This window comes from Chlorocebus sabaeus, chromosome 10, assembly GCF_047675955.1.
Source record: "Chlorocebus sabaeus isolate Y175 chromosome 10, mChlSab1.0.hap1, whole genome shotgun sequence".
NCBI classification, from domain to species: Eukaryota; Metazoa; Chordata; class Mammalia; order Primates; family Cercopithecidae; genus Chlorocebus; species Chlorocebus sabaeus.
In genome coordinates, this window is record NC_132913.1 from 10654708 (window position 1) to 10681013 (window position 26306).

At 54.7% G+C, this 26306-nt stretch overlaps 1 protein-coding gene across 1 annotated transcript in view; it reads right to left on the reverse strand.

Annotated features, from left to right (window-relative positions):
• Positions 1 to 26306, reverse strand: part of GLI2 (GLI family zinc finger 2) — a 261564-nt gene that overhangs the window by 118045 nt on the left and 117213 nt on the right. The window lies entirely within an intron of this gene.

The following is a 26306-nucleotide window of genomic DNA, read 5'->3' on the forward strand; positions in this document are numbered from 1 at the left end:
GATTTCTCCAGTGACTATTTTAAACTGTATTAAGTGATTTTAAAATCTTCCTCCTGGTGAGATTTGATCTCATTTATCTTTGCTGCTGGGAGAACATCAGTGAACTTCCGGGGGAAGCGTAGCTGCTGGAGCAGCTGGGTGGAAGGACCCACTGCCGTCATTGTGGGTATTTAAGAAATTCAGCTCCTGATTCCATTTGCAAATATTTTTGTAAGGAGCATTTGACATAGCTTTAACTTTTTCCCTCCATAACCAATTGTCTTAGCACTGCCTACTGAACAGTCCATTCTTTCGCTACGATTTGAACAGCCATCCTAGGTTAAAAAAAAAAAAAAAAAAAAAAAAAAAAAAAAAAAAAGAACGAAATCCCCAATTGTACTTGTCTCTATTTCTGGCCTCTCCATTCTGTTGGAACCCTGTGTGTTTTTTTGTTTTGTTTTGTTTTTTTTGAGACGGAGTCTGGCTCTGTCGCCCAGGCTGGAGTGCAGTGGCCGGATCTCAGCTCACTGCAAGCTCCGCCTCCTGGGCTTACGCCATTCTCCTGCCTCAGCCTCCCGAGTAGCTGGGACTACAGGCACCCGCCACGTTGCCCGGCTAGTTTTTTGTATTTTTTTTAGTAGACACGGGGTTTCACCGTGTAAGCCAGGATGGTCGCGATCTCCTGACCTCGTGATCCGCCCGCCTCGGCCTCCCAAAGTGCTGGGATTACAGGCTTGAGCCACCGCGCCCGGCCGGAACTCTGTGCTTTAATCACTACAGCTTTATAGTATGGTTTAGCGTCTGCTAGGCCAGCCCGCCCACCTCACTCCCTATCGCTGTCATCTTTTAGTCCTGGCTCTTTGGCGTTTTGTTGCCTTCCATGTGAATTTTACAGTCAGCTTAGAGAATTCCACTAGAATCCTCCTGGGGTTTAGATCGTGCCTGACTGCCCAGAATTTATAGGTAATAACACACACAAGGGTGTCCTGAGGCGAAGAAGAGGAATACTGTCTGCACAGGCCTGGCTGCAACTAGTACTCCATAAACAGCGGCAGCTATTAGCACTGCCGTTAGCACTCGGCGCAGGGCAGGGTCTTCAGGACAGGCTGTCTCTACCATAACTCTCCTTGCAAATCCTTCCAAGCCCATTCTCTTCTCTGCCTGGCCTCACGGGCCATTTCCCCACAGAGAAAGGACTTTGTTCCTTCCCCGTATACCCTCCTCCAAGTGAGCAGCACCGTGGTCCCTCTCGTTCCCAGAGCATGAATCCCTAGGCTATGATGGCCAGCCCGAGGTCACTTTCTGGGCCTTCCATCTAGATGTAGTCCACTTCCAGGCTCCTTTGTCCACACTGTGCCTGTTAGCACCCAGAGCCAACAACAGACACTGAGTCAGCCTCGCTCCGCTCAGACAATGAGTACTGACATGCGTGGCACATGCCTGTCCCCGGGTCCCAGCTTAGGAAAAACACCCACACATACAAAGTAGCCCCATGCCAGGCACAGGCACCACCAGCAGGCTCCCTGATGCCATTTACCCAGCACAGAACACAGGCCACCGCCAAGTCTCAGACACCCACAAAGCCAGAGGTCACCTCCCCGTTTTATGGGTTAGGAAACAGGCTCCCAGGAGCCGAGCGTTTCAGGCCGAAAGTGTTTGGGAAGCTAGGACTCTAACCTAGTTTGCTTGACACCCCCAAGTCGCATTCCTCCTAGAACTGACGGGCACCAGGGCCAAACATCAAGTGACCTGCAGGGCAGACACTCAACTGAGCTGAGGTTCCCAGGCACCGAGTATCCGCCACCCCCAGCTGCCACTTCTCATAGCATTTCCTACTCTTTTTTCTTCTTGGCTGGGACAGCAGCTGCCACAGCGAGTGGCTGTTGACAAACTAGTCAGCATGCTGCTGAGGCGTCTTTCTGAGCTGCCTGCGTCCTCCCGAGCAGAGAGACACCTCATTAGCGTGCTATATTTCAGCCTCGAGAAAACAATGCATGCCAAGAGACCATAAACAACAAGTACAAATGCTACAGGTCACAGATGATAGATGCCACCCGTAGACATTCAACGCCGGCCTGCCTACACAGACAGGAGCAAGGCCCGCTTCCGGGCACATCCGTCTTTCCCCAAACGCTGACGCAGGGAGAAGCCAGCATGGCCAGGGCTCTGCACACAGACGGGGGCTTCGGCTGATGGGTGAGCTGCCCTGTTTTGTGACAACTTTCAATGTTTCTCCAAACCCTCACCATTCTACTTTGACTGCTGGTGCTTTTGATTATTATTATAACTTTTTTCCCTCTTGCTACAGGCCCAGAAGTTTTTCTCTTTGGAAAATAAAGTTTCAAAACACCCAGCCGATTTTTGAAAAGGGCCGGCCAGCCAGTTGAGAAGCCAGGCCAAAGCCAAGGCAAACAGGGGCTCTCACACAGACCCACGGAGCCTGCACAGACCGGACTCTGTTGGCTGGGAGGGGTGGTTCTGAACAGGAGGTACCAGGCGGTTGAACACCGTCACTCTAGCCAGCTGTGTGCAGCCGGGAGCCTCTGGGGCGAGGACAAGGCAGGAGTTGGGTTGTTCCCCTGTGACCAGAGTCCTGGAAGAGGAGCAAAGTCCACAGAACTGGACCCCCAGGCCTTAGGGGCAGCAGATTGCCCCTGGAGCAGATTCCTGACATGGGGATCTGGCCACAACACGTTTGTCCTGGGCAAGGTGGTGCAGTCTCCTGGCTGTCTCCCCCAAAGATGATTGTGAGAAGGTATGGAAATGTTCTCTGTGGTCACAAACTCTGCAAACAAGCAAGATTTTATGTCGGTCCATTTCGCAGTGATAGAGAGGAGAGCTCAGACGCTCTGTGGGCACAGGTTCGGTCAGATGAGGAGGCCCAGGGAGCCTGTGGTTGCTGGAGGGATATTCCCAGCCCAGCCTCAGGTGGGAAGGTCAAAAACATTCTGTAGGCATTAAAAAGGGGACCAAAATGTAGCCTGCAGAGCCCTGGGGTTCCCCAAGACTGCCTCAACGGGTCGGCAAAGTCAAAACTGTCTCTATACTAAGACACGATTTGTGTTTGTCACTCTTCTTCTCTCTTGAATAGACACTGTGGGTGTCCAGAGGCTGCTATGCAACAGACCCAAGGCGGAAAAGCTAGGAGAATGCATCCTTCTACCAGGCCAGACAGCAAAGAGGTCCGTCAAATCGAAAAATAATGCCGTCTTTCACATTTTTGTTGTTGTTTTGGAGAATATTTTTCATAAAAATGAGTTGTTTTCATTAACATGAAATGGGTCTATTACTATTAGGTTTAAGTAAGTTTAAAATACCTTTTAAATTTCTCAGTTTTTATTTCTAGAACGGTAAATACCAAGAAATACACACTACAAAAACAAAAGCTCTTTGAAGCTACCAATAATTTTTGAGGGTATAAAGGGGTCCTGAGACCAAAAAGTTTGAGACTGCAGCTGCAGAGCAACCTGAATGGAAAGGCATCAGTAATAACAGGATACTTTCTCAGGTGGAAAGGTTACGAGGTAGCAAGCACAATATAATCCCATTTTGTAAAAAGCAGGCAGGTATGTGTGTGTGAATAATTGTGCATACACTATATACAACACAGAAGACTGCAAGCATATACTCCAAAATCTTAACTCTGGCTCTCCTTGGGTGGTACACACTGAGGGTAGCCTCTTTCATGGCTGTCACTCACATATATGACTATTGCCATCAAATGAAGTGACTAATTAATGTTTTGAGTTTAGCCTGTCACGTTCAGAGAAGCCTACTGAATAGTCATTGAACAAGTGACACCTTTGAGCCCTTACCATGGGCTAGTACTATGCTGAGTGTTTCAAGGACAAGAGCTCATTCAACGCCAGTAACACCTATGGATTATCGGCCCCATTTTACAGAAGAGATACTGAGGTTACAGCAAAAAAAATTTTACAGAAGAGATACTGAGGTCAGCATCTTGTCAGCGATCACACAATCAGCAGATGACACCTGGACTCCAATCTGGGCTGGCCTGTCTCCAGAAGCCTCCAGATCACTGGGCTAGGTGGTCTTCCCCACGGACTCCTCCAGCCATGGAGCAGGGCTGTATGACCGGGCCTCAGCCTGCCCACTTCTCGGTATTGACCACACACAGCCAGCATGCCACTTTGCAGTATGACCTTCATCTCTGGTAGACAGGACCCTAATATTCTATGCATCCTGCAGCCCCTCTGTCCACCCCTAGTCTGGGCAGGTGGCGAAAGGACAGGACTAGGCAACAGCCGTTCTTCACTGGGGAGTCCGCCATTTCAGGGGACCCCACTGTAAGCTGGTTAATTCCAGCCACCACTCTCTCTCTCATGGGGCACACCCTAAATCAGGACCCAGGCCCGGCCTCTGTGGCTGAAACTGCCAATACCTTGGAAGTGAGTTCAAGGCTTAGGGACCACTCTGGAAACATCTACCACCTCACCTCTGCTCCATGACCACAGCGATGGGCTTGGAGCAAGTGTCACAGCGTGAGGCCACTCCACCTCCTCCAGCTCTCCGACCACAGCTGTCAGCCCACCAGCCACTGACCACCTGGCATAATAAACTTTGTGCTCCCCTTTCAGGACCCCTCATCCGCCTACACAGGTGGCTCCTGTCTCTTTTGCCTCTGGCACAACGTGACGTCGTGGTTGTCATGCTCAGACCCCGGGGGTCCCTCTATGCTCACCCTGGGAAGGGCCACAACTCTCAGCTGATTTCTGAACTGGTGTGCTTGCTGTGGGAGTTGAGAAACATAATAAATGGGCCCAGCTCTGTTTGCAGCACCTAATTTGCAATAATATTGAAGTCTCCGACAATAACTCATTTACTCTTATAATAAATATATAAAAAAAGACAAATTGCTACATTGAACATGCATTTTCTTCACTGCAAGTAGCTGCTACCCCAGGGAGAAAGCCCTGTGCTGCTAACTAATAGTAAATCCTTTGGAAAATCATGTGTCATAATGATGGACAACCAGGGAAGGGGTATTACATAGATTTAGAGGTTAGCTACTCTAACAAGAACAAAAGACGTCCTTTGCAAACCATACCTATAAGAGCACAGATCAGCCCATGATTAGCACCCACGGTCTGACAGCTCCGGTGCACAGGAGGAAAGAAAAGTTCTGTCCTGGGCTGGGTGTGGCCAGTAAGGTGTCAGGACAGAGGGGCGAGGGGAGGAGAGAGCATGGGTGAGGCCTGGGCATGGGTTCAGACAGCTGTGTTCTCCAGCCATGAAGTCTCACCTCCGTTTCTTAACATCAGCCAGCTCCTGTCATCATTGTGAGTAAACACTCATGGAGCATCCACCATGCACAGCTCAGTGTGGGCACCGGGAAAGCAGGGAAGTACAGCCCTATCTTTGAGAAGGAAGCCATGATTTTGGGATAAAGAGGCTCCTGTGGACATCCATGGCAGGGGCTCTGGGAGCACAGGCCAACATGGCTGCGGGTGGCTTCTGCAGGGGCTGCTGCCTGAGTCAGTGTTAAAGCCCAGGCTCTGGCCTGGAAAAGAACAGAGCTAAGAAAAGGACTGCCTTATTCTCCTGCTTTTACATAATATTTCATGAACTAGTGCACCCATGAGTCTTCCCAATCTATTTATTCAAGTCCCAGGATTTGCCTTCCTCAATTTAGGAATAGGGGTGGACAGCTGTGTCCAAAATCCTGAGTGTTCCTTGCCTTCCCACACAGCTCCTAACTTTGAGTTTCTAGGGTGGCCGAGGACCTGGTCTAGAATTGGTGCCCAATGGCTACTTGCTGGACTGAAGGTGGGCATGCAGCTTGCATGTATTACATGCCAGGCTCTGCAGAAAGAGTCTCTCGTGTCACAGAAGAGGAAGATGAGGCTCACTAGGGTTATATGACCTGTGGAAAATCACACACCTATGATGACAGCAACCACAGTCCCACCCTAGGCTCTGGGATCGATCTGGGAGCAGGTCTGAAGGTGGCACATGGCACGGCCACTTGAAAGAATTAAGGGCAAGTGGTCAGCTCAGCAGCCTACACTAAGCACCACAGGTGTGAGCCAGAGCTATCCGTGAAGTTCACATTCCGGCAGCTGTCACTGGAAGTCACATCTCGGCCAAGGCCATACTCCAATCTCCTTCACCAATTCCCTGAGACCTGAACCAAGTCGCTGCCCTCGCTTGGGACTCAGTTTCCTCCCCTGTGAAATGAGGGTGTTGACACTACACAAGATCTCTACAGCTTCTCACCACTCATTCATCCATTCATCCAATGGAGGAGAATGTTTCCTCCTGAACTGATGATGCAAGTAATCTATAACCATGAAGTTACTCATCCAGACTAAGGCAGTTCCATGCAAACAGTGCTGCAGACCTTGTTCTGGCCCCTAAAACATTAGTTTCTCCAGCATCAACTATCAGATCAGCCCATGATTAACATTAATGGTCTGACAGCTGACCATACAGGAGGAAAGAAAAGTTCCGTCCTGGGCTGGGTGTGGCAGGCCAGGTGTCCAGACAGAGGGGCAAGAGGATGAGGGAGCACGGGTGAGGCCTGGGCATGGCCTTGATTGCTTTGCACTTCAATCCTCTTATATTTTTGAAAAACTTTGCTTTAAATGTCATTACTGTTTATTAGCCCAAAATATTTATACATGTTAGAAACTGGAAAACTTTCCAAAACTGTCTAGAAAGAGAAACAGAACACTAAACCTACTGGTGAGAGCTCTGTCGTCCCCGTGAAGAACCCCCTGGACTGAAGGTCCCTCTGCAGGACCCCTTGCAGCCTGGAGCCTGGGAAGGGGTGTCCTTTGACCTTGGGGAATGGGTTTGCTTGCGTTTCCTTCCTTCCTTAGTACCCTGAGTCACTCCACTCCCCTGTCTTCAGAATACAAATACAGAGATTTGATTTCACTGGTGCTTTACGCCTTTGGGATTGCCAAATTGTTCCCTTTCTGGCTTCCAGCATCTCACTTCTGGAAAGCTTTCTGTAGTTTAAGCAACATTGCCCGGTGATTGATGACTATTTTGCAACTGCTATCAGTTTACTATTTTAACCAATATATCATAAATCAGGAAGAGGAATGCTGGTCCAAGTGGAGAGTGTAGCTTTTGCTCATTACCTAGGAGGATTATAGCCATTTCATAAAATCCATTATCTAGGGACAGGATCCTATTGGTGAGGGCCAGCAAAATTCATTTCATGCTTCAAAAGTTTGTGATGGGGCTAGCTAGGGGAAAAACACTAAATTGTTTGGAAGGTGGGGATCATGATTTGTTTAAAACTCAAGAACAGCCAAGACTGAGCTGTGCCCATTATACCAAGTGGCACTTTGTACTCAAATGCAAAGGCACTGTTGTCCCAGGGCCCAGCCTCCTGACCACAGCCCTCCTGGGTCTCACAAACATGGGACTGGCAAGGGAAGTGTGCCCCAGGGTTGCTTCTCTCCCCTCCCTGCCCCCACTCAGGCCAGGCCACTCTCATGAATTCCAGGCCCAGAAATGGTCTCCTCTGTGGCTTCCCTGCCAAAACAGCATTGGTACAAAACCAGACACATAGACCAGTGGAACAGAATAGAGAACTCTCGGCCCAGTCCTGTCTCAAGACAGCATTTACAGCGATGTCCCCACATGACCACCTGGTCATGTCCTTCCCCCTGCACTGAGGATCTGAAATCTGATGACCTCCAACACCATGTGCCCGCCCCCATACCTTGCTTCCCGCAAGGTCCAAGGGCAATGACCTTTCCCGTCTTCCTTGAGCTCCTTCTTCCCTCTCAGAAGATGCCACACGTTCTCCTTGCCTTGGCCTGGAAAGTCTCCCATCCATAATGCACAGAAGGGTCTTTCCAGCACACTGTTGCTGCATCCCTACCTGTTACCTGAGGGTTCCAGCCACCCGCCCCCTCCTCCCTCGACCATGTCTCTTCTAGCAAGTCACACTCTGACTTGATTTGAGGTCACGATCACCACTTCCCCAAAGGCAGCTCCCAGGAAGGTCTCACCTCCTTACCTAGCTTTATTTCTGAATGGCAAAGGGAAAATGCAAGCATACCCAGGAGGGACGGGGCCAGTTACCCCCCTTGCCTGTTCCTTCCCTGCAAGGCCTCAGGGGCAGCATCACCTCCCACTGGAAAAAGTCCTCCCACTTTTAGGACCTCTGGGGCCCAGAAGGCAGGGCTGGGTAAGGCCCTTTAGGAAGTCAAAAGAAGAAAGATTCAATAGACGTTACAAAGAAAAAGGACGATGAAATAAAGTGTCTTCTGGATTTTGCCAAGCCTCTAGAACATTCCTGTTCAATATGATTTTGTTCCCTTCTCTCCTATTCTTAACTTTCCCCAAATTCATTCCTCAAGCGAAAACAGCATGGTCCCCCGGGAAGCTGTTTTAACACACACATGTTTTTCTAAGTAACCGTGAGCTGGGACTCGCAGACAATAAAGCTTCTTGTCTGGAGTCCTCCTTGCAGCTCAGACCGCGGGGAATTGAAGTGGTGAAGACTGAGCACTCAGAAACTCGGCTTTGCCGGATCTCAGAAGAAACTCTCAGTTCAAAGTTCTCACTGGTACCCCGAGAGTTCGAGGGGCTCGGAGTACATCTGTTGAGGGTGGGGGGTGGGCAGGAAAGAACGCCTACGGCTGACGGTGTGAGTCTTCCAGAGCCCCCAATCCCTCGCACGCTCGCCTGAGTCCACGCGGGAGCCGCTTAACTTTCTTGCTCCATTTTCTCAGCAGTGCCTCCATGCCTCCCCGCACATTCCCTCTCTCTCCTCCCCTCCAGCTGTGTCCACCCAGTTCCTTTCTTTCCTCCCCCATCTTCCCTCCCTCCTTCCCTCCAGCTCCCCCCCGCCCCCCCGGCCTGAGGCCCAGCACAGCCTCCCTGCCTTGGCGCCTACTTATGCTTGCTGGCTTCAAACTTGGAGCGCAGCAGACAAGGGGAAGGGACGTGGGAGAAGGGCGCTGCAGGCCAGGCCTGCACACACAAGAGCGGCCTCATCGGCACTGCTTTCCAGGGAGCGTCAGGAAAAGCTGCCGTCCTCCTTCAACTTACCCAGCGTGCGGGGAGGGCGGAGGGACGCAGCACCCAGAGGGGCGGCGGTGCGGGGAGGGCACTGCCCAGCGGCAGGAGAGGCGGTGGACCGCCAGGCTGGAGCGCAGGGAACATCAAGTGGCCGCCGAGGGAGGCGGGGCTGCATGAATCATTTATAACCGGCGCCGGCCAGGGTTTAGGAGCGCTGGCAGGCTGGCTAACTCCTTGGAAAGGGTGGCTGGACTCGAGGATCCAGCCACTGCTGGCGGGCAGCGTGCTGTCCTCCGTGCGGGTGCCTTTCTCAGACTGGAGCCCACATGAATTCCTCCTCCTGGGAGAAGCTGCTGTCTACATGCCTTCCATGGGCAGCGGCTGCCCTCCAGGGTCTGGAACTTGGGGCTTACGGTGCCTCGAACCCCTGACTCTGTGGCCCCCAGAGGAAGAGGGAGCTGGGCGGGATCTTAGGGGCCATGTGGACCAGAAAGCCCACTGGGTAAGAAGGGGAAATTGAGGCCCGGGAAGGGAAGGGGACTTGTCCAAGGTGCACAAGGCTGTGAAAGATATGACTGGCCCCCAGGCCACTGTCCACCTTCTGAGCCGGCTCCCTGCAGTTCCCTGAGGGCACTGAGAGCCACAGAGCCAGGAAGTGGAGTCCCTGCGGGCAGTGCAGGTGCAGGGCGCCTCCTCACACACAGGGGTCATGGGGAGATCTGAACCCACATCCCCCGCCAGCCTGAAGTGTCACTCATCGAGTTTCAGTCCTTTGAATCAAGCTGTGGAAAATCACCCCCACCCTCTTTTCCCTTCCACAGGGAGTGGACACATGAAAAGTACTTTGGGACAAGGAGCACCAATCAAACAGAAGATGGGAACCTCACCACCGCCAAAGCTCACGGACCCGCTGGTGAGGCCTGCCAGGACTGCCGATTCCACTCAGCCACTCACCACCCGCCCCATCTGCCAGGTGCCACGTGCAAGGATGCTGCATTTTCTGCTAATGGGGGTGGGGGATGGCAGGAGACATAATGGGTGGGGAGGGGTCATTGCTATTGTCATCATCACCCTTTGCCACCCCAATGACATTCTATACCCTCTTTTGCATCGGATCTCAAGGCATCAAGAGTATGAAAAACAGCTCTTCTGTCCCCAAAAGAGAGATCTTACCTTAAGCAATGGGTTTACCATAAAGTACAAGACGTTTAACATTTATCCCAGGACAGGATGGGAAGAAGGGCCCTGACCAGGAGGGGGGCACTCCAGAGTCGGCCACCCCCTTCCCTTGCCCTGACCTGTCCCGTGGCTCTCCTCGTCAGAGGCTCAGTCTCCATGTCCCTACCCGAGACCCTCTGACTGTGGCCAAGCTCCAGCCCTACCCTATCCCCAACGCCCTCTGCTACATTCCTGCAAGAGTGCAGGCTGAGACCTCTAGAGTAACACATGGTTCTTATGCAGGAGGCGGGGGGCTGTGGGACTCCATCTTGAGCCAAGAAATCAGCTCAGGCCTGCACAGGCCTCCCTCAAATCTTGAAGGAACTATGGACATCCCTCAGCATGGGGAGCAAGAGTGAGTGCCATAAACACCAACTGCGTCCCCACTCCGAGTCCGGGCAGTGCTGCCCGCAGGCACAGGGTGTTGGGCTGCCAATGGCCTGCCCTTCCCTCTCTTGAACAGGGGTTGCCAGGTCCAGAGAGAGAGTCCGGCCTGCCTGGGGTACCTGGAGCGGCACTCATGGCAAGGCTTTGAATGCGGAGGGGCTGCATGAGCAGGCGTTGGCCAGCACCGTCTGAGCACCGCATATACCCTCCCCACAGCATACGGCAGCCCTTGAGATGAGTCAGGTGGCTTCCTGGGATGGGGAGAAGATGGTCAAACCAGACACTGCTTCAGCGACACTTCTACAGAGTCACAGGGTTTGCAAAGAGATCAGGGGTTTGTCCCGGTCGATTACACAAAAAGCTCAATCCCAACGCTCCTGGGTCAGCAAAACTGAAAAGCAGACCCCCTTCTTGGGTGGTACCACCTTCAAGGGCACCGCAAAGGCCACGAAAAGAAAACAAAGGAAGGGAACCAAACTTTTCCTCAGCCTCGCGGGAGCACAAGACCACGCTGGACGCAGGTGGAATGGAGCCTCCAACCCTTTCCTGATGGGACCCTTGCCAGAAGGACCCCTTCCCTCCTAGTGGCGAGGACAGAATTCCTCAGGTTCAGAATCCTGATCCTTCTGACAGCAGTCGGGTGGCAACTGTGTTACATGGGGGGCCGGGTGTCTACACAGACAGTAGGACCTGGCCCAGCTACTACTGTTTGCATGCAGTGAGCTCATCAATGCGGCTCCTCCATGCAGTGGCCGCTCTGGAACCGCGGAAGGGCTGCACTGACCCAGGCAAGCGCTCAGACGCTCGAGCCACGTTTAGTCAGCCCTCCCGGCTCAGGCTCTTCAGCCTCGACACTACCCATCGATGGAAGTGAGTGAGGCCTCAGGCAGAATCCCAGGGCACCATCACCAGCCCTTCCCCTCAGCTTCCCTGGGGCAATGCTCAGGCTCAGAATGAGGCATTACCAAGTTGGAAGACACTGCTCCTGGTTGGACTCCAACAGCAAATGCCCCACAGAAAGGGCTGCTCTCTGGACCCCACAGCCATCTCCAGAGAGACCGCTTCCCAAGGTGACTACAGTCTGGGCCAGGCCTTCCATAGGCAGTGATGATTCTGAGCTGGTTCTCTTCAGCCAGGCTTAGAGGAGGAGGGGTGTGAAGAAATGCCCTTCCATGACATACAAGTGCCCCACAGAGAGCCAAAGCCCTGCTCAGGTAAGAGAGGGTGGGAGTGCCTCTGGGAAGCCCACTCCAATCCCCATTCCACCTCCACCTTCAGCCACCGAGACACACGGGCTCTGCACAGAGCAAGACGTGCAGTGGGCAGAGGTTGGAGAGGGGATCAGCTGGAGCTGCCTTGGCCCTGGGCAACCCATGTCAGAGACAGCAGGTGGGAAACAGACACAGCCAGGCAACAAAACTACAGCCACGGCCAGCCTGTGTGCTCTTTTCCCGGGGGACAGTGTCCCCCAGAACCACCTTTCCCAGAAGCAGCCCTTCCGTCTGTGTGCCGGCCCCGCAGGAAGACCACGCATCCTACCAGTGTCCCCACATGGGCCCTCGCAGAGCCTCCTCCTACAGGCTGCCACCAGGACTCCCCGTACCCAGAGCTTTCCCTGGCTCCACCAAAGCCCAGTAGGTAACCTCTAAGTCTAGTGACTGCCCTCGGGAATCTGTCTACTTCTCCAGCCGCCCCCCACCCACAAGCCGTTTTGCTGCCAAACTGGCCATTCCATTGACCCTAATATGCCCGCAGACGCAGCAGACACAGCAGACGCCACCCTCTCTCCTGTTCACATTGACGCCTCGGCCCTATCAACTCCTCCTCCAAGCAAGAGGCTTCCTGGAAGGGTTGCCGTGGCCTCGCCCTCCCGTGACTCAGCTTATCTGTGTTGTTCCCAGGACATATCAGACCCTTTATTTTGTTCTGAATACAGGCTATTCCCACTTACAAATGAGCTGCGTTCTCAAAGGTCGACATATTACAAATCAATGATTTGGAACTTAAATGCATTTTCCCATAAAAAATAATGTAACATAATATGAGTAGCTTTCCATGTTAGCCCACAACGGCCCAGAAAACCCACATTGTGGCTAAGAGACTACATAGACGCAGTTAAAACCTCTATTTAAAAAATACAATACTAGTAATTAAGCAGACTGAAAACCATTAAGCATCTGATTAGAACAGAATGAAGTACTGTGTGTTATTCACACGGAGTCCTAGTACTTGAAGCAAGGCAGGCTCTTATCATAGCGGAGAGACGCCCATGGTGGATTCCACAGCCCTGGGGTTGTGCAATCACAGGCACGGGGTGGAGACCGCGGTCAGGAAGAGGCGAGCACTGACTGGGTCAGGCAGCCCTTGACCAGGGGCAACACGGGCACTGGCCGGAACCAAGGCATGCAAGGGTCCTGAGGGGCAGTGGTCGGCTGCCGGAGAAATGCCTGCAATTGCTCCTCTCTGGGGAACTTGTGGGCTTCATGCTTCTGGGGTCTCCCAGAAACTCCTGTCAGTCCATCAGCAGGCACGTTGTCCTCTCATTGGTCTTGAATAAGTCCAAGTTGTGAGTTGTCTAAGCTGAGTCCTCCAACGGCTCAACCACAGCAAGAGCCCCTTCCAGGCACTCCGGTCACCTTGCAGCCCTATGAAGCAGATGTTGTTAACGTGGATGAAAACGCGAGACTTGGGTTCTTGCAGCTGGCAAGGGGCAGAGCTGATCCCCGGCTGCTCCACTGCCTCTGGAAGCTCCCTCCAACTGGAGAGCCAGAGAGGGAAAGAGATACGAGCTACAATCTCATGCTACCAGTAAACACAAAGTACAGTTTGCCCGCAGCCCTATGAGCTGGAGGTCTGAGCAGGCTGCCCTCTCAGGCGAGAGCAGCCCCGCTCTGAGCCGGGGCCAGCCTTCCACTTCGGCTGTATTGCTAACCCCACACTCACTCACCCCCCAGAACCTCGGAGTGCCCGCCCTGCACGGGCACCGGTGAAGCGATAATGAATAAGATATTGTGCATTTCCTCAAAGATCTGAGGCGGCCCCGGCATGGCCCCCCGCCTACGCAGCTCAGCACCCTCACCGGCCCACCCACACACTAAGTGCTCACGATGGACCCACAGGGGCTTCCGGCTCCCACAGCTCTTGCCAATCCAGCCCACAGAAGACAGAGAGATGGGGTCAGGCACAGCCCAGCATGTTTTACAGATAAGGAAACAGGGGTGCCTGAAGTCACACAGATACCTTAGTGGCAGGGCAGACATAACCCAGGAGCCCTGGGAGCCCCCAGACAGCAAGGCCTGCTGTGTCCCCAGTACCTCGTGCAATGCCTGGCACACAGCAGGAGCCTGGCGGCATGGTGGGTGAACTGCGTCCTCATGTTAGGAGGCATTTCCTGTGTAGGCATTTGTTTGTTCCACAAACATTTAGCAAATGCCTGTAGGCCAGGGCTCACCCCACATTCATTCCAGGTCTCCTTGGAAGCTCTCCTGTATAGACATCTGCCCTCTATGTGATAACTTCCCTTTGCCCTGGGGCCACCTCCCCTTCACCATCACACAGCCCATCACCCGAGCCTTGCCTGCCAAAGCGGGAAAGCTTTTCTTATTTGTTTCTTGCAGGAAGGAAGAGGAAGAAAAGACTCACACACGGGCCACATCACCCTTTCTGGGGTGCCTGCACATCTCCGTGTGCCTCCTCCCCATCTGGGGTGGTTCACCCCTCAGATGTATAATGAATCAGGCACTCGCTCATTAATAAAAAATGACAAGCGATCATCTCATTGAAATCCGCCAAGCTGCCAGAGCCTGCAGACACAACCCCTGCCTGGCTCTGCGATTCTTCTGTGGTCAAGCGGTAATGAGTCTGCGGGGTGGACGGGCCAGTGAGTGAGCATCTTAGCACTTAACGTGCAGGCAGGGAAGTCACCTTTCTGCAGTGGGCAGCCTCAGGACCGGCAGGTTAATGCCTTTTTCGTCTGTACTAACAAAGGGCTCAGCTCAGCAGGCCCCGGCTCCCCCAGGGTGAGTGAGGTGGGAGAAGGCCACAGGCCGTGGAGGGTTAATCCTTGCTGTGGCAATCACCAAACCCCTGTGTCCAAATTCTCAAGAGGGTCCAAGAGCAGCCCAGGCTTGGAGACTGAACCCCTTGGATGCTTTTTTTGTTTTAAAAAGCAAGTTGAGTGAGCAAAAGGTCTTGACAGCAGACTTGATGGCTACACCGTGGGCGACTCCAGCCACAGGCCCAGCACTGGGACCCTTCCCCGGCTCCACCTGGAGCTGAATCACAGGGGCAGCAGGCCCATCCAAGGGTCACACTACGGGAGGTGCCTCCAGGAAGCCTGCAGGGGCCTAGTTGGCTTCTCTCATGGAGCACACTTGCTATTTTATATTCACTTCAACACCCACTACATATGGAGTTTCACAGGCAGGGCTGGAGCCTGGTAGAATATGAACCACACTGAACAGACAGCACAGAATGGATTTCACACTGTCAGTCATGGGCTACATGGCCTCAGAGACATCAGGAACCTCAGGTTCCTCACTTGTAAAATGGGTGATGGAGACTCTCTTGCAGAGAGTAAATGGGTTCTAATCTTCACCCAGTCATTGCATAATAAATGACAGCTATCACGATTAGGGTGGGAGTCTAGGGCTTCAGGATTTTAAAGGCAGAGTGGTCCAGCTTCTGCCTCATTCATCACAATTTATATCATTTGCATCACCCTTGCACACTCCTGTGTGCTGGCCATAACGGGTCTCTAATTTTCACAACAATCCTTGGGCCAGGTACATTAACCCTGGCCATATTAGAAACGGGGTAATCCATGCAGGGCCTCAGGAAACCAAGTGGCAGAGCCAGGGTCTGACCCTAGCTCCTTCCTCATTACCATGTGTCTCGTACCTGGGCTGCTGCCTCACTGCTCTAGAGTCCTAGACAGCTCCCTGTTAACAATGGGCCAGGCCCAGGATCCATAAAGAACCCTGCCTCTTCCACACAGGGCCTTCTCACAGGCAAACAGGCTACACCGAGGTCCCTCCTGCATCTTTTGACCCACCAGAACCGTTGCCTGAAATGCCCTCCCCAGATCTCTCCCTGCAGCTCAGCCATTCATCCTTCAACTCAGCCACCTCCTCAAAGTGGCCCCTGACCACTCCAGGGTCAGTGACTACTGCTGTAGTCTGCTCCCAGAATCTCGAAAGGGAGCCGAGTCCCAGGGGGCCCTCTGAACGTCTGCAATGGACACCGATAGCTGGCCTGATCATGGAGAGCCCCAGGGCCTGTGTTGGGAGCCTGAGAGAATCTCAGGACCGGAGGACAGTGAGCCCTGCCCTGCAGATGAAAAGCCCAGGATAGGTGATGGGATGAGACAGGACCTTCATGCAGCTCCTTGGGGGCACTGGAATTGACCGAAGCCATCCTCAGGGCATGCTGTAGTACTGACCGCTTGACCTTACTCTAAACACCTGAAACTGGAAGACAAATCTGAAGCCCACCCCGGTCCATTACCTCTGCTTCTTGCCTAGAGGACCTTAATGATACTCTCTCCGATGCACTCTCCTTGGTCCCCTTCAATCCACCCTCATACATGACACAGCCAGGAGGAGGGCACGCATCCGCCTGGTCACCGCCATGACCTCTGGGGAGCAGACAGAGGGGCAAGGCTTGTGTTTCTGCACGTGCTTCAGTACTGTTTGCACATGTTCTAGAAAGTCTGTATAAGTTATTAATAACAAAAAAGGGAGTACTGGCCAGGCGCAGTGGCCCATGCCTGTAATCCCAGCACTTTGGGAGGCTGAGGTAGGCAGATCGTCTGAGGTCAGGAGTTCCAGACCAGCCTGACCAACAGGCCAGGAGGCAGATATTGCAGTGAGCCGAGATCACAACATTGCGTTCCAGTCTGGGCAACAAGAGCGAAACTCCATCTCAGAAAAAAAAAAAAAAAAAAGGCCAGGCCCAGTGGCTCACGCCTATAATCCCCACACTTTGGGAGGCCAAGGCAGGTGGATCACCTGAGGCCAAGAGATAGAGACCATCCTGGCCAATATGGTGAAACCCCGTCTCTATTAAAAATACAAAAATTAGCTGGGTATGGTGGCGCGCTCCTGTAGTCCCAGCTACTTGGGAGGCCGAAGTAGGGGAATCGCTTGAACTTGGGAGGCGGAGGTTGCAGTGAGCCAAGATTGCACCACTGTACTCCAGCCTGGTGACAGAGCGAGACTCTGTCTAAAAAAAGTGGGGGGAGTGTATGTAGGGCTGTTGTGAGGCAGAGCTGCATTCACTCGACACAGCTTCGCTGCTCTTGTTTCAGGAAACAGCCCTTCCTTCAAGAGGGGAAGGGGCCACCCTTAAGCTTCAATGACATTCCAAGACAAAAGGAGATGAAGCAGAGCAAGCTCTGCATTTCCAGGCAGGAGGCCTAGGCTTCTGCTTTTGCCATCAACTCCATGTGTGATCTCAGGGCCTGAGTGGCCTCACCTGTAAAAATGACAAAGACCTCTCCCATCCCTGACATTTTCAGACGTTTTGGAGATCCTAAGGCAGAGTCCCAGAAAATAGCAAGTAACTTCAGAAGCCCAGCCCCGGGCAGTCTCCTTTATAAGACAGAAGACAGCTTAAGAAAACCCTTGTAATGATGCTATTAGCCAGGTCGAGGGGAGGGGGCACCCGCTCTACTGTGCCTCAGGAAAGCCTGGCTCAGGCAGAGGCACAGCCAGGGCAAGAACGCTCTGGTCCTGCCCGAGCCTGGAACACGCACGCAGGAGACAACTCGTTGCAAAACCCATGGCCCCGGGGATAGAGTCTGCCCTACATTAAGAAACACTTTCCAAATGAGATAATTATTTAATAGGTAATAAATGGAGTTGGAGAGAGGACAGTGGGAATTCAGTTGATTAAATGCCTGTGCCCTGCAGCACTGCAGGCGCTCCCCAGAGCCCAGCCTCCTGCCCCACACCTCCTGATGTCCTCTCACGCTCAGTTCACCTCCACCATTTCCTGCTTATGGATAACCAGCCTCCGGTCACTGGGCTGCACAGAGGGCCCGAGTCACAGGGCCCACAGCAAGGCAGCAGGCTGAATCCAAGCCATTCTGCCTGCCAGCAACTCAGCAGCTTGTCTCTTCCCCCATCCTGCCCGGGGGACGAGCAGGCCAGTGGCCAAGGGGATGAGACAGGACAAGGGTGGAGGCAAGAGACGCCAGAAACATCAGAGGCTGCCCATTGTTGTTCACTAGCCTGGCGCTGACCCACAGCCAAGCTTCATCTACACCCGCTTTAACCCAACAAAGTGGTCTTGATCAGTCTTCAAATCTATGGACATGGCAGCGGCATGGGGAGAGACCATCGCCCACTAGCCACATGCCAAGTTCCACCAGGAGTACTTACATGTGCATTTAATTGCTCAGGTTTGTTTACATTTTGTTTCTTGACAAATAAAAACACTGAGACTCAGAAAGCTTAAGTGACTTGTTGAAAGCCATACAGCTGGCATCAACCCCGGGAACCAATTCCACCCCTGCCAGCTCCAAACATGGGCTCCTTCCCCAGCACCAAGCCGTCATTCTCCCCAACCCTCTGAGCACTCAGCAGGTGTTCACCTAACATGAGCTCCCTTCTCACCTCAACCACCCTACACAGAAGCCAGGCGACCCCAATCTCAAACAACTGAAGTTTCCCAGTAACCTTTCCATCGACTCACAAAAGATGCTCTGAGCAACTCCTCCAAGGAGAGCTCTAAGAAAGGTGTGAGGGAATTAGAAGCAACCACGACTCTGAATGAAGGAGCTTCCATCTCAGTGGGCCACAAGGAGAAACGAGCAGAGTATCAGAAAATGGGAAGGAGGGTTTACAAGGGCCCAGGGCCATCATCAGGCTGTGAGTACAAAAAGAGATCAGAAACTGGTGAGGGGGTGGTTGATCCCCTGTGAGCTACACTGAGGTGGGACCTGGATGAAAATGGCTAGAATATAGTAGGTGATCGATGAAAAATGCATTGGATGGGGGGTGAGCTGGTGGGTGGATGAATGGATAGGTGTTTGGGTGGGATGGATGGGTTGATGAGTAGGTGGGTGTTTGGGTGAGATGGATCAGTCAATGGGGGGGTGGATGGATGGATGGCTAGGTGGGTGGGTGGGCAGATGGGTAGATGGGTGGGTGGGTGAGCAGATGGGTGGGTGGGTGGGGGGTGGGCAGATGGTTGGGGGGGTGGGTGGGGGGTGGGCAGATGGGCGGGTGGGTGGGTGGGTGGGGGGTGGGCAGATGGGCGGGTGGGTGGGTGGGTGGGGGGTGGGCAGGTGTGTGGGTGGGTGGGTGGGGGGTGGGCAGATGGGTAGATGGGTGGGTGGGGGGTGGAGAGATGGGTGGGTGGACAGATGGGTAGGTGGGTGGGGGGTGGGTGGACAGATGTGTAGGTGGGTGGGGGTGGGCAGATGGGTGGGTGGGTGGGGGGGTGGACAGATGGGTGGGTGGGTGGGGGGTGGACAGATGGGTAGATGGGTGGGTGGGTGGTGGGCAGATGGGTGGGTGGACAGATGGGTAGGTGGGTGGGGGGACAGATGTGTAGGTGGGTGGGGGTGGGTGGGGGTGGGCAGATGGGTGGGTGGTGGGTGGACAGATGGGTAGATGGGTGGGTGGGGGGTGGGCAGATGGGTGGGTGGACAGATGTGTAGGTGGGTGGGGGTGGGCAGATGTGTGGGTGGGTGGGGGGTGGACAGATGGGTAGATGGGTGGGTGGGGGGTGGGCAGATGGGTGGGTGGACAGATGGGTAGGTGGGTGGGTGGGGGGGGAGAACAGATGGGTAGGTGGGTGGGTGGGGGGGTGGACAGATGGGTAGGTGGGTGGGTGGGGGGGTGGGCAGATGGGTAGGTGGGGGGGGTGGGGGGGGTGGGCAGATGGGTGGGTGGACAGATGGGTAGGTGGGTGGGTGGGGGGGTGGACAGATGGGTGGGTGGACAGATGGGTAGGTGGGTGGGGGGTGGGTGGACAGATGTGTAGGTGGGTGGGGGTGGACAGATGGGTGGGTGGGTGGGGGTGGGCAGATGGGTAGGTGGGTGGGTGGGGGGTGGACAGATGGGTAGATGGGTGGGTGGGGGGTGGGCAGATGGGTGGGTGGACAGATGGGTAGGTGGGTGGGTGGGGGTGGAGAGATGGGTAGGTGGGTGGGGGGTGGACAGATGGGTAGATGGGTGGGGGTAGGCAGATGGGTAGGTGGGGGGGGTGGACAGATGGGTAGGTGGGTGGGGGTGGACAGATGGGTAGGTGGGTGGGGGGTGGATAGATGGGTAGATGGGTGGGGGTGGACAGATGGGTAGGTGGGTGGGGGGTGGACAGATGGGTGGGTGGGTGGGGGGTGGACAGATGGGTAGATGGGTGGGTGGACAGATGGGTAGGTGGATGGGTGGGGGTGGACAGATGGGTGGGTGGGTGGGGGTGGGTGGACAGATGGGTAGGTGGGGGGGTGGGCAGATGGGTGGGTGGGTGGGGTTGGGCAGATGGGTGGGTGGGCGGGGGTGGGTGGACAGATGGGTAGGTGGGGGGGTGGGCAGATGGGTGGGTGGGTGGGGGTGGGCAGATGGGTAGGTGGGTGGGTGGGGGTGGGCAGATGTGTAGGTGGGTGGGGGTGGGCAGATGGGTGGGTGGGTGGAGGTGGGCAGATGGGTCGGTGGGTGGGGGTGGGCAGATGGGTAGGTGGGTGGGTGGGGGGTGGGCAGATGGGTAGATGGGTGGGTGGGGGGTGGGCAGATGTGTGGGTGGGTGGGGGGTGGGCAGATGGGTAGATGGGTGGGTGGGGGGTGGGCAGATGGGTAGATGGGTAGGTGGCGGGGTGGGCAGATGGGTGGATGGGTGGGGGGGTGGGCAGATGGGTAGGTTGGTAGGTGGGGGGGTGGACAGATGTGTAGGTGGGTGGGGGTGGGCAGATGGGTGGGTGGGTGGGGGTGGGCAGATGGGTAGGTGGGGTGGTGGGGGGTGGGCAGATGGGTGGGTGGGGGGGTGGGCAGATGGGTGGGGGGGTGGGCAGATGGGTGGGGGGGTGGGGGGTGGGCAGATGGGTGGGTGGGTGGGGGTGGGCAGATGGGTAGGTGGGTGGGGGTGGGCAGATGGGTAGGTGGGTGGGGGTGGGCAGATGGGTGGGTGGGTGGAGGGTGGGCAGATGGGTGGGTGTGTGGGGGTGGGCAGATGGGTAGGTGGGTGGGTGGGGGGTGGGCAGATGGGTAGATGGGTGGGTGGGGGTGGGCAGATGGGTGGGTGGGTGGGGGTGTGGGCAGATGGGTGGGTGGGGGGGTGGACAGATGTGTAGGTGGGTGAGGGTGGACAGATGGGTAGGTGGGGGGGTGGACAGATGGGTGGGTGGGTGGGGGGTGGGCAGATGGGTAGGTGGGGGGGGGTGGGCAGATGGGTGGGTGGACAGATGTGTAGGTGGGTGGGGGTGGGCAGATGGGTGGGTGGGTGGGGGTGGGCAGATGGGTGGGTGGGTGGGTGGGGGTGGGCAGATGGGTGGGTGGGTGGGTGGGGGTGGGCAGATGGGTGGATGGGTGGGGGGTTGGGCAGATGGGTGGGTGGGTGGGGGTGGACAGATGGGTGGGTGGGTGGGTGGGGGTGGGCAGATGTGTAGGTGGGTGGGGGGGTGGGCAGATGGGTGGGTGGGTGGGGGGTGGGCAGATGGGTGGGTGGGTGGGGATGGGCAGCTGGGTAGGCAGGTGGGTGGAGGTGGGCAGATGGGTAGGTGGGTGGTTGAGTGGACGGAAGCTCTCTAGTCAGGATATTTCCTCTTCTCATCTCTCTGTCTCTACCCTCCTCCCCACCTCACTACTCTTTCCTCCACAGCCATTTCGGTTGAGATCTCTGTGATGTGCAGCTGCCCACAGAGTGGACAGTGGCTTCAGAGATTAAGATCCACAGCCCTGCATGCCTTGGGAGCATCGCTAAGCCCTAAGCCTTCCCCTGGTCTTTAGGCTAGCATGGCCGAAAGGCATGGAAGGATGAGCTCTTCTGCCCAGCTTTCCCTCCACCCCATCTTCCGTAAGCCCTGGCCCACATCTTTATTATCTCTGCCTGCCCAGGCAGCTCCCACCTTGATAGAAATCAGAGGGCCTCTGGGCCCAGTTCAACCCAGAGAGGGCTATTCCCTCCAGGCCTGAAAATGAGCCAGGCACACCAAAGGCCCAAGTCCTCATCAGAGGCCTTTCCGTCTGGATTTTATCCCCATTGCAGCCACACGAGGCTTCTTCAGGCGCCCCTGAGGAATGCAGTGGGGCAGCCAACAGAGCAGCCCAGGAAAGCGCTGGTCTGCAGAGCCATGGGAGGGCAGCGGTCAGGCAGGCAGAATGACACAGGGCTCGGGACTGCAGTCCCCTGGAGATCGGGGGCCCTGGAGGTTCTGGTGCCATGAGGGTGTTCTGTAGGCAGCTGAGTCAGCCCCCTTACACAGTGGCTGGTCGCAGGTCAAAGCCAGGCCCAGGCACTGCAAAGTCTACAGGCAGTGGAGACAGGGGCAGTGGGCAGGTCCACTTTAAAACGAGGCCCATGACTGTGAGAACCCCAACCAAATCTCTACCTAGGGAACGTCCTGCTTCCTGGCCCGGGCATAGTTGGCCCAAACCTACCATAAATGGGGGGCCTGACTCCCAACCTGGAGCCCCACAGGAAGGAGCTAGAAGGTGCAACAAAGGGTGGCGAGCTGAGCGGCAAGGCAGCTCTGATCCCAGAAGGAGGCTGCCAATGCCCACATTAGAATCTGCCTGAGCTGCTTGAGGCAGGCACCCCCTGCCCTCACTCCCTCCTGGCTGGCATCATGACAGAAGCTGGCAGGTAGAACAGGCAGCAGGAGGAAGGTGTTCATCCGGCTTCTCAGACTGAGGTGCTGGAAAATAAGTGCGGGATGGACAGCAGGGAGAACTCAGGCTGAGGAGTCAGCAGCCCAGGGTTCAGTTCCAGTTGTACAGCCCTGCTCAAGTCATCTCCCTCTCTGAGCCTCAGTTGACCCCTTTGTAAACTGAGGACAAGCACAGTGACCTTGCTTTTATCAAGACGGCGTGAGATAATACAGGTCCCCAAATCCAAGTAGGTGCTGCACAAATGGTGCCCACCAGTATTTTAAACAAGGTAACTGACTTTCCTTAATGAACCTAATAGAACATATGTGTGCCTTCCTGAATGGAGAGGAGGCCCAGCACAGAGGCTCAGAGCAGAGGCCCAGGGTCAGAGAGCCAGGGCTGGAAGGCTGCTCCACCACTTACCAGCTGTGGGACCTCAGGCCCACACATCACCTCTGTGGTCTCCATTTCCTCCACTGTCCAGTGAGGATTATGGGACTGTTACTAGGGCTGTCGGAGGATTAAATAATCCAATGCGTGGAAAACCAAGCAGTGCCTGGAACCCTAAGAAAAGTGAGCTCACAGTAGTTTCATCATCTCAATTTCCCTGGGGTGCTCCACGGTTTCTCTGGAGAGCGCCTTTGGGAATCCTGCTTTGTGGACTGTTTTTAAACCTTGTGAATATCCTAAGTGATGGGAAGAGAGTGTCATTTCCCTCCACCTTCACCATTCTGTAACGATGCTGAGTACTGGAGACACAGGGCCCTGAATTCACAGCGCTCCCCGGGGACACATGCTAATGGACAATGCACCGTGCAGACCGTTTGGGTGAAAAGCAGAGTGTGCCCGTGAAGCCACCTGACCAACCAAGTTTCTTGAGTGGCTCGCTCACTGGCTTTGAAGACAGCTCCAAGCACGAGAACAACCACAGTGCCACAGCTGACAGCCGCCTCCAGGATCAGCATGCAGCCGGGAAGCCCTCTGGGACCTCCCAAGGACCGTTTTCTCACAGGAGCTGTCTGCACAAACTCCTTCCTGTAGCCTCTTCCCTGATCATCTGCGAATTGTTTATTTCTGTGAGTTTGCATGTCTGGTGGGTTCTCTGTTTTCCTCTGCTCATTTGCTGTGTTTTTTATTATTCTAGCCCAAATAAACCTTCTCTCAAATTAGACGAGGAAATCAGGGTCATTCCACAATGACCTCGAGGGGAGCCTGCTCTGTGTGGAGGGTGTGCAGGGCTCCTGCCAGCCCATGAAGGGGTCCTGCTCTGTGCTGGCCCTGGACAGGCCGGAGTGCCCAGCCCTGGGCTGAGCCAGGGCCTTTCCAAGTGTGTTCTGGGCCAACAGCAGCAGCAACAGCAGCTGGGGACTTACAAATGCAAACTTTCAAGCCCCATCTCAGGCCTACAGAGTCAGAAACTCAGGATGGAACCCAGAATCTCATGTTTTTTTTGTTTTTTGTTTGTTTGTTTGTTTGTTTTGAGATGGAGTCTCGCTCTGTCGCCCAGGCTGGAGTGCAGTGGTGCGATCTCGGCTCACTGCAAGCTCCGCCTCCCGGGTTCCCGCCATTCTCCTGCCTCAGCCTCCTGAGTAGCTGGGACTACAGGCGCCGCCACTTCGCCCGGCTAGTTTTTTGTATTTTTTAGTAGAGACGGGGTTTCGCCGGGTTAGCCAGGATGGTCTCAATCTCCTGACCTCGTGATCCACCCGTCTCGGCCTCCCAAAGTGCTGGGATTACAGGCTTGAGCCACCGTGCCTGGCCGAATCTCATGTTTAACAAGTCTCTTGTGTGATTCTGATGCACCTGACAGTTTGAGAACTCCATGCTAAGCCAACAGCGGGCACTCAAGAAGTCCATTCTAGTGTGTATGCCTTCCTTCTGGTTTCTCCTCATCGTCAGGCATGTCCCAGGCACTAAAAACAGAAAACCTGAGAACATACACATCGTGCAGACCAAATATAATGGGTGACATAAAACACGACCCCTTCTGCAGCTGCAGCCCCTCGGGGTTCCAAAGGTTCTTCTGGGATCCTGATTTCACCTGACTGTTACAGCCTGTAGGGGAGGGGACTGCTCACACACTCGCAGATGACTGGGGCAGCACCCCTTGAAGTAGCACTGGGCAGGTGATATGACACATCCTGTCGGCCTCAGGAAAGGGAAGGCTATGCTCGGCTGGAACTGGCAGGCAGGCCCTCTTAAACGTGAGACCCGAGTGTGACCAGAGGATGGAGGTGAACTGCCAGGGCCTGCCAGGGTCGCTGCCTGTGCACTGGCCTTCACACTTGCTGTCCTCTTTGCCTAGAAAATTTGGACCTTTTGGCAAACTTCTGCTCATCCCCTGAGACTCAGCTCAGGAGTCACCTCCTCCAGGAAGTTCTCCTTGACTCCTGGCCTTGCCCTTGGACTGCCCTTTTGTGCTCTTACCTCTCTACATTGTAACTCCTACACTCTTGGCTGGTTTTTTCCCACCAGAATGTGAGCAGTTGGAGGGCAGGAATCCGTCTTATTTCCCATTATAGCCCCTGATACACAATAGGTGTTTGATAAATGCTGGTCGAATGAAGGAGGAGACAAAAATGGGCTCGGGGGAGCCACAGGCCATCATGGACAGCAAATGCCTGTACATCTTGGCTGCTACCCCCAAGCTGCTCCATCTCACAGGGGACCCACATCCCCACTACCACCACTGTGCAAATGTAGACCCCTAGACCCACCCTAGCGAGCTGCACCTGTAACCATGCCATTCAGACACCACCCCGCACAGATGCCAGAAGGCGAGAATCAAAGCAAGTCCCCAGGTGGGGACCTGACTCCTGGGGCCTGTGAGGAGAGAGGCTCAACACACGTCATACAGAAACCACGTACCTGTTTCTCCTGATTGCAACAATCTGAAAATGCAAAACAAAGACCTTCATCAGAAAATGAAGAAAAGCATGACAATGCCATCTTTTGGGTTTCCCTCTCTTCTTTCTCTTAATATGCAATGGACTAATGACTTAGAAAAACAACAGATCCAAATAGCCAGAAAGCCCAGCACTGTAATCCCATGCCAGCCCTTGCAGACTGGCAGGTCTCAAGGGAGACCCCTCTGAGCTGCAAGAGAATCTTCTCCCCAGAACCAATGGTGGAACCATGTTACAGAATTTCTCTTCCATGACTCCTCTCTCCCCAGGCCCAGTCCCTGGTGACCTGAGGTGTCATTCTCTGAACTCAAATCTCCAGCTTCTGTCCTGGATCAAACTGCTTTTGGCAGCCCCATGCCTCATACCTTTGTGCCGACCTCCTCCTTGGCCTGGTCTGCCTGCACCTGGTCTGCCTGCACCTCCTTGGCCTGGTCTGCCTGCACCTCCTTGGCCTGGTCTGCCTGCACCTCCTTGGCCTGGTCTGCCTGCACCTCCTTGGCCTGGTCTGCCTGCACCTTCTCTCCTTGGCCTGGTCTGCCTGCACCAGCAAGGTGCTGGCTCCTCACTCGCCTTGCAGAGACAGTGTCGTCTACCGTCTCCTGAGAGATCATGTTGAGGGCCAGAGAGGGTAGGGGATTTGGAATTTTCAATTTGCCCAAGGATGCACATTGCTGTCTTCTCTGTGCTCCTCTGTTCCTGGCCACTCTCTCACAGAATCCATTACACCCCCAATATCCCTTCCTACGTCTGTCTCCCCCAGAGTGGGTGGACAGCACCTGACCCTCTTCACACACCCAGAACCATCACAGTGGCACCACGCTGGCCACAGCGAGTGCTGGCTGGCTGTTCTGTTGAATGGCAAAGGTCCTGATGACCTACCAAGGCATACGGGGTGCTCAGTACCAGTGACAGCTCAGGGATCACCTCCTTGCTGGGATGTTTGTATTGCAAGCCAGAGGAATGAACCTATAATGGTGGAATTCTAGGCTTCATCCCAAAG